The following is a 7,489-nucleotide window of genomic DNA, read 5'->3' on the forward strand; positions in this document are numbered from 1 at the left end:
GAGAACAGCACAGAACATGTCTCGTGGCCCACGTCAAGGTTTCTAACCCCAAAGCATTGGCCTTGACCCTAAACCTGGCTTAGCTCAGTCCTCCCTGTGCCTGGCTCAGTCCCTGCCGGAGAAGGACAGAAGGCCAGCTCTGAGCTCTCCCTCCAGGGGGCTGAAGGCCCAGCCAGGCACACTGTCCCTGACCCCTCTGGACATGAAGAGCAACAGCTTTTGAGCACACACAGCCCTAATCAACCCCCACTCAAGGATTACCAGCGTGCGGTTTGGGAGAGGCACTTCCGGCCCCAGAGGCAAAGGTACCCTACACTAGGCAGGCTCCCAGAGCCCAAGTCTGTAGGAGCAGCAGCACCCGTTGGGGGCGGGGGGGGGCGTCTAAGAAATCCCCAAGGAGCCCATCCAGGAAATGGGCAGGATGGCAGCTTTGAACCTTGGGAACAATGGCAGGTGGGTGAGCCTCCAGCCTTGGGGGAGCGGTGGGCAGTCAAGGTGGGTGAGGTCCTTGGCTCTAGGTAACACCAGGCCTCAAGAAGGCAAACAGCCCCCATGCTGGGGGTGTTCTGCAGAGGAAGTATTAAGCAGTTACACAGATGTTTCCAGCAAAAGCATCCTGCAGAGAAAGGGAAAAGAATGCCTTGAGAGATTTGAGCCTTCCAGAACATTCTATGCTTGGGTTAAAATTCCCTTGCAACATAGATGAGCAAGTCGGCCTGAAAATAGGGCCCATCTCTCCTGAAGTCAGCGTTTCAGGACGTCGTCCCTTCAGAGACATGGGCAGCAGAGAAAGATGGGGAGCTGGCAGAGGGCCTCTTGCTGGCCTTTTACAAAGCACGCATTCACGCTGAGTCCCCAGAGCTGGCACCGCCCAGTTGTATAGAACTCAGAGAAATTGCCTGCTTTGTCCAAGGTTGCCCAGCAAATAAGAAACGAAATGCAAACATCCTGAATGCCAAGGCCTCCAGTCCTCTGGGGTGGGTGCTGGGTGTACCGGCTCTGGTATGCACCTGCTGAATCACGTGTCCTTAGATCTTGCCCAAGGAACACCACACCTGGCGAGCTCCACATGTCCTAGCAGAAGCCCCCCTAGCCAGCAGGGCTACTTTCCTGCCCACTCCCTCTCCTAGCATCACCAGCACACCTGGATTTCTCCTCCAAGCCTCCCCAGTCCAGCTCTGCCTTCCCACACCCCCTCCCTTCCTATCTATTGTCTCTGAGCCTAGATTCTTGGCTCCTGGGGTCCTAGTCACCAGTTTCTTTCCGCTTCTTTAGCTGAGTACAATGGGCTCCTTCCGGCTTGTTGATAAACAGAATCACAACCAGCCCCAGGACCTGGTTGAGACTCTCACAAGCTCCAGTCTCCTCCCAAGGAGAGAGAAACACCTGAGTACCTGCCTCTTTCCATCCCCCATTCCTACACTGTAGTTTGGGGGTAAAGGGGTTCAAAGCCCAGAGAAGCCTTCTTTGGAGCCCAGGACTGCTCTGACATCTCCTGCCTGAGCCTGGGAAAGGAATGGGGAGCAGAATGTTTACTTGCTTGTTTATTAGCTCATGGCCATCATCAAGCTAGTTTCCACCACCCGCTCCCAGGGTGAAGTCTGGTGAGCCGTGTGCAGGGTGTTTTCCTAGGAAACCCCGGGACAGCCTTGGGAAAAGCAGCCATCAACCAGGTGGACACATTAACACACAAAGGAAGACACACCGCACCGGAGACAGCAGGCTGACACGGTGCCCCCATCATGGAGGCTGGCAGGGTCCCCTAATTCTTGACCCTAGAGATCCAAGTCTTGCAAGAAACCTGAACCTCAGTTTTCTGAGCAAAGAGGAGAAGGAAGTCCTGCGTCTGCCATGGCCTATGTACAAGGCCAGGAGGTCCAGGCTCAGCTCCAACCATCTTTAGGGTCCTCCATCAGGTCTTCGAACGACCCTTATTAAAAGCCAAGCACCAGGGCCCTCCCTGGTGGCGCAATGGACTGAAGCACAGCACTATGAAGCTGCCCACAGCCTGAGTTCCATCCCCGGCCAGGGAGCTGACCCACAAGGCACAGCAGACCCCTCATCGCCTGCTGCTCCCCTCAGCAGTGTATTTTAGTAGATTTGTCTGTTCTGCTCCCTGACGCTGTCTCTGGTGAATCCTCTGACCCCCCTCATTCCCTGCACCTCAGTACCCCAATTCTTGGATGCATAAATAAAGAAACCTTTAAAAAAAAAAAAAAAGAGCCAAGCCACAGGGACGTCATAATAAAGATGGATAAGGGCCCTTTCCTAGCCATGAGGACAAGCCCTCCTGGAAGATACAACTAAAGAATAACAGAGGAACAATATAGTTTACCCAGATGCCACAGGCCACAGCTGAAGGTGGCATGGCTGAGGCTGGTGGGGAGGCGGGGGGCCTTTGAAAATGCAGTCAAGGAGGGCTTCCTGGAGATGGTGGCAACATTTGTGATGGGAGGCAACCATGTGCCAGATGTGAGGAAAACATGCTCCAGGAACAGGAAACAGGACTGAAGGCCCGGAGCAGAATAAGCAGGAGAGTTCCAGGAGGACAGAGGAGGCCTTGAGCATGAGCATCTTGCAGCATTTTATCATAAATGAGGCAGAGCCTTCTCTGAGCCCTTGACCCCTCTCAGAGATGCTGACCACGCCGGGCAGTCCAGGGGAAGGAAGCATGATTCACAGGCTGGGGTGACAGTGACCAGTGGCAGCACAGACTTTAAGGGGAGAGGATCTCTCACTTGGCGGCCAGAGCCATAGGGCACTGGGGGTTGGGAGCCCAGGCAGAGAAAGCAAAGGCACAGCCTTCGGGAAGGCCTGCTGGAGCCTGAAGAGGGAGGCCAGGCCCTGCCCGGAGCCAGGAGACCTTGGGCGAGTGGCGCTGTTTAAGGTCAAGCTGGGCTGCAGGTCACTCCTGCCCCTGGTCGTCCTCTCTGGGTCTTAGAGCTTCCGGAGCCCAGGTTGGCGCTTTTGAGCTGAATCTCTGGCTGGAGCATGCTGTGGGAGGAGCAGGAGGGCCTTGTTTTATTTGGGTGACAGAGAAGTGGGGGCCCCTCACCACCTTCATTTTGTGGCCTTTCAGGATCTGTCTAAATTGTCCTATTTTTCTGGAACACAGGGAAGAAGGGCCTGTGCTGTGTGGCCTCAGGCGAGCTACTTCAGTCTCTGTTCCTTCTCCAGCCTCAGGGGACTGGTGAGATCTCCTAGTTGCTAACAGAATGGAACTCCAGGATGTCATCTGTTCTTTTGTTTTCTTGATATGGGAGGGCTGAGAAGGTGGAGCTCAGAGGCCAGAGGTAGCCATGGGGGGGGATCAGGAGGGGGAAGGGAGCTGGCAATGTCCTTCTGGCCTTGTGTGTGGGGGGGGGGGTGAGGGGGCAGGGCTTGCCTAACCTCCAAGGGTGGTCACACTGCACGCCTCAGTGCCACAGGAGGACAACTTTAGGGACATGCTTCTCCCCCACCACGCCACTCCTCCAACCTCTACAGACTGCTCAGGCCCAGTCACCCCCAGAAGTCGCCCCTCCCTCAGAGACATAGATTTCCAGAAACTACCATATTTGGACGCTTGGGCTGAGTAGCACTGCTTTGCTGCCCCTAGCAAAGTAGAAAGAGGGACCCAATGACCTTGTCAGAGCTGCCCAAGGAAGGTCTCCACGAAGTAGCCTCGGGAGAGGGCCGGGGTGACCTGCGACTGGCAGGGCCAGGATTCCAGACCCTTTCTCGCTCCTGCTGCAACCGGCTGCAGAGTCTGGAGCCCTGGCTGCCATCTCCCCTGCTGTTCCCGGGGCCTGCTGCAGAGCCCGGGGCTGGGCTGGGCGCCTTTGCTGTGGCCCCTGGGGGGGCCAGGGCTGGGCGCCTCTGCTCGAACAACTGCGGGCCAGGCCCGGGGCTGCCTTCCTTAACAAGCTGCCCGCTTCCCCTTGCACAGCAAATGCCTCCCCCCAGAACCCGCTGGCTTCCACCACATTAGTAATCAGCGCACAGGCAGGCAGAGCTTTCTCTTCCTCTCCTCCCCCGCCGCCGGCCCTTCCTCCCTTTTCTCTCTTCCTCCCCCTTCTCCTCCTGCCTCCCCCACCCGCCAGAGCGGTGCTACCTCCCGGGAAGCTGAGAGGGTTTAGCATCAAATCAGGCTTTGTCATAGGAAAACAGGTTTATTTTCCTCACTCTGAGGAGGCGCTGACAGGAACAGCTAAGGAAAGCGTGTTTTGTATTTTCCAGGCACCCCTTCCGTGGCTGAATCTGGCACAATTCTCTCATTTCCCCAGTGTTTCTCCTCTGACTTATCCCTCTGGCACCCTCCTCACCCTCACCTGGGAGCCCCCAGCGGGACCCTAAGCCTGCCTGCCTGCCTTGCTTCATTGCTCACTTACTGCTCAGGGAGCCAGGTGCGGGGGGAGGGGCCCATGGGGACAGAGATCAAAAATTAAAATAGAGTGAACCCTCAGGACAGAGGTAGCACCCAGCACATCTGGCGACAGACTCCGTTTATGGTGGGGGCAGAGTACAGAGGTCAAGGCCTGAGCCTCAACGCTGGAACAGGACCCCGAGTCGGGGAATCATGGGGATGTCATGGTCTGAGTGGGGCCTGAGCTGGACTCAGCACGAGCAGGAGGGCTTGGTAGACTTTGGGGGCACGCAGGATGGGGGAGTGTTTCAGGATCCCGTGAAAGGCAATTTCCCGTGAAAAGTCCTTTGGAAAGATAAACCAGCCTGGAGTCTGTGGTGCAACACTGAGCCCATCGGATCTGAGAAAGAGCAGTTTGGAAAGAAAAGTGTGGGAAGGACCTTTCCCTCCCTGGTGGCACAAAGGGTTAAAACACTGCGTTAGGAAGCTGTCTGCAGCCACTGCAGCAAGGATTCTATCCCCGGCCAGGGAGCTGACCCACACCCGCAGACCTCTCCTGTCTCACCTGCTGCTCCTCTCAGCAGTGCATTTCAGTCCATCTGCCTCTTCTGCTCCCCACTCTGTCTCTGGTGAGTCCTCTCACTCTCCCCCACCACCCCCCTACCACACACATCTCTGGCCTGCACCCCAGCTCTTAAATGCATAAATGAATAAGTCTTTAAAAAAAAAAAGACAAGTATGGTGAGATATCTAAGGCACTGTTGGAGGCAAGAACCCTCCTGGGTGGTGGCAATCAGACAGAAGGGGCAGCTGAGTCCAGGGTGGGTGTGGGGAGGATTGCTGAGCACCCCTGCTTGTACACGTGCAGTGAGGTACATGGCAGTGAGGCAGAGGGGACACCCGGCCTGCGAGGGCCGGGAACTCCTGCGGACATGCAAGCAGAAGGGACCCCAGTGGGGATAGCAGCCCACGACTAGCTGTCTAGGGGGAAGGGCACTGTGCAGGCAAAGCAGGAGGACAGAAGAGGACCAGGCTGGGCACTGCCAGTCCACTGTGGGAGTGCTGTCACCCAGGGGTGCCTCTTGCCAGCAGTCTGGGTGCACCTCTGGGGCTTCAGTGAGGGAAGGGGAGCCCCCATCTTATTCATGAGCCCCCCCATCCAGTAGGGGGATATGCACAAGTTGCCCACTCATTAGAGTGGCAGCCAGCAAGCGATAGCAATAAGGAACGTGCCCTGTGGTGATGCCTGTGAGGGTGGCCAGGGAGGCGGGCTCAGTGGGGAGGCAGGACGCCCTCCTGTCTGGTCTGGCGCACCAGGCTGGCTGAGACTCAGCGTCCGTAATTCACGGCCCATCGATCCTGGGGGCGTGGGGGGGGAGGGGGAGGGCAGGCGCCCTGACCCTTCCTGAGCCGCTCTCCTCTCTGACAGCTGAGCCCGGCTCTGGGCGGGGTAGTTTCTCTGTGAGCATCTCTGTGAGATGCTCTCACGGGCCCTGCAGCCAGGATGATGGATGTGGAAGCAGAGCCACGGGGCAGCTGTAGCCAGGGTTGCTGAGCAGGGAGAGAAATATGGCAGGAGCAGGTCGGAGATGGACTCAGAGGCCAGGGCTCTGGCTCAGCCATTTGCATCCTCCTGTCCGACTCTGCAGCCAGGTCCTATGTTTTGTAACAAAAATGAGGCAGAGAGGGCATCTGGAGAGAAGGTAAAAGACCAAAGGATCAGAGCGTCACCTCCCCATCTCTTCAAGGCCACAGATTTGGACAGTTCTCCAGCTGCACTGAGGAGGGGCTCACCAGCAGCCAAGCCCTGATTGCTTCCCAGTGACCCAGTGCCCCAGAAACCGGCTTGGCCCGGGCTGTCCTGGCCTAGATACAGCCTCCCTTCAGCCTCACTCTTCAGCCACCGGAGACCAGCGGTGGGCAGAGGAAGTGGGCAGAGGAAGAGGCGTCTCCTGGGCCCAGCCCATCAAGACTGCAGGCCGGAGGAATTGCTCTTGGTGGCTGGTCCTGCCGGGCACTGCCAGCGGGTGTGAGGGGCAGGGCTTGGGCTCTGTCCCCCAGACCCTCTCAGGGCACTGATGCAGTCTCCAGGCTATCCTGGATCTGGTTCATGTCCATGCCAGGCGTGAAACTAGACAAGGATATGGGACTCCTGGGGACACTTTTGTAAATGACAGATGATGGGAGTGGGGTCTGGGGCCGAGGCCGCTGATGCCATAGGTCTCCATGGCCTGACAGACAGGAAATGACGACTGTTGGTTAGGAAAGTGAAAAATCTTTCTGGAAGTTGTAAAAAAGGTGATGGAGCATCTGTATCAAGCATCTATCCTGCCCTGGGGAGGTTAGACTCTGGAGGCCATCAGGAGAGGCATGTGAGTCATGCTTAATATTATGGAGTCTGGGGACAATCAACCCCAAAGTCTCAGGAGGGCTTGGGCCGAGGTTGACTGGAAGACTGCGTGGAGGAGGCAGTACGTGAACTGCCATTGCTCTGCCCTCACTCACGCAGAGATACAGCTCCTGCTCCATGGAGGGCAGCACTCATGCCGAGGTGAGGACCGGCACGCAGACCACAGCCCATATTTGTAGAAAGAATAGCAGGCTGGACCCTCCCTGGTGGTAAACAGCTCAAAGTGCAGCACTGTGAAGCTGTGCTTTCCAGAGAGTGGCAGACTCAGGACTTGAACTTGGGGTGTGCTCAACCTCCCCTCCCTGCAGTTTCTGTGACCCCCGTGTCTGGCTCATGATACCCCCTCACTAAACAGTAACTGGCTGCCAGGGGCCTCAGTCTGAGCCGGGCTCCAGTCTCCTCACACCCTGACTCCCAGTGCCACCAACGGTGACAAGGGGAGTAAAATGCCCCCCCCCTTTTTTTATTTAACCACCATCCCAGAGCGTGGGGATGTTGCGAATGGTTCTCCTAACTCATGCCAGCAGGCACGAGCGGACTTTCATCCCTACTCCCCCTCTGCTAAGCCAGGCTGCCTGCCAGGTCATCCTCATGGCTGTGGGGCCGTGACATCAACCCAGAAGCTCCCCCACCCCACATTTCCCTGGTGCCTGCCACACCTGTCATTCTGTGTGTCTCATCTGCTTTCAAGCGCCTAAAACTGAGCTGGAGGCCAGCGTCTTCCCAGAAGGGCT

The sequence above is a fragment of the Condylura cristata genome, unplaced genomic scaffold (genome assembly GCF_000260355.1).
Source record: "Condylura cristata isolate star-nosed mole 26May11 unplaced genomic scaffold, ConCri1.0 scaffold00018, whole genome shotgun sequence".
In the NCBI taxonomy this organism is placed as follows: Eukaryota; Metazoa; Chordata; class Mammalia; order Eulipotyphla; family Talpidae; genus Condylura; species Condylura cristata.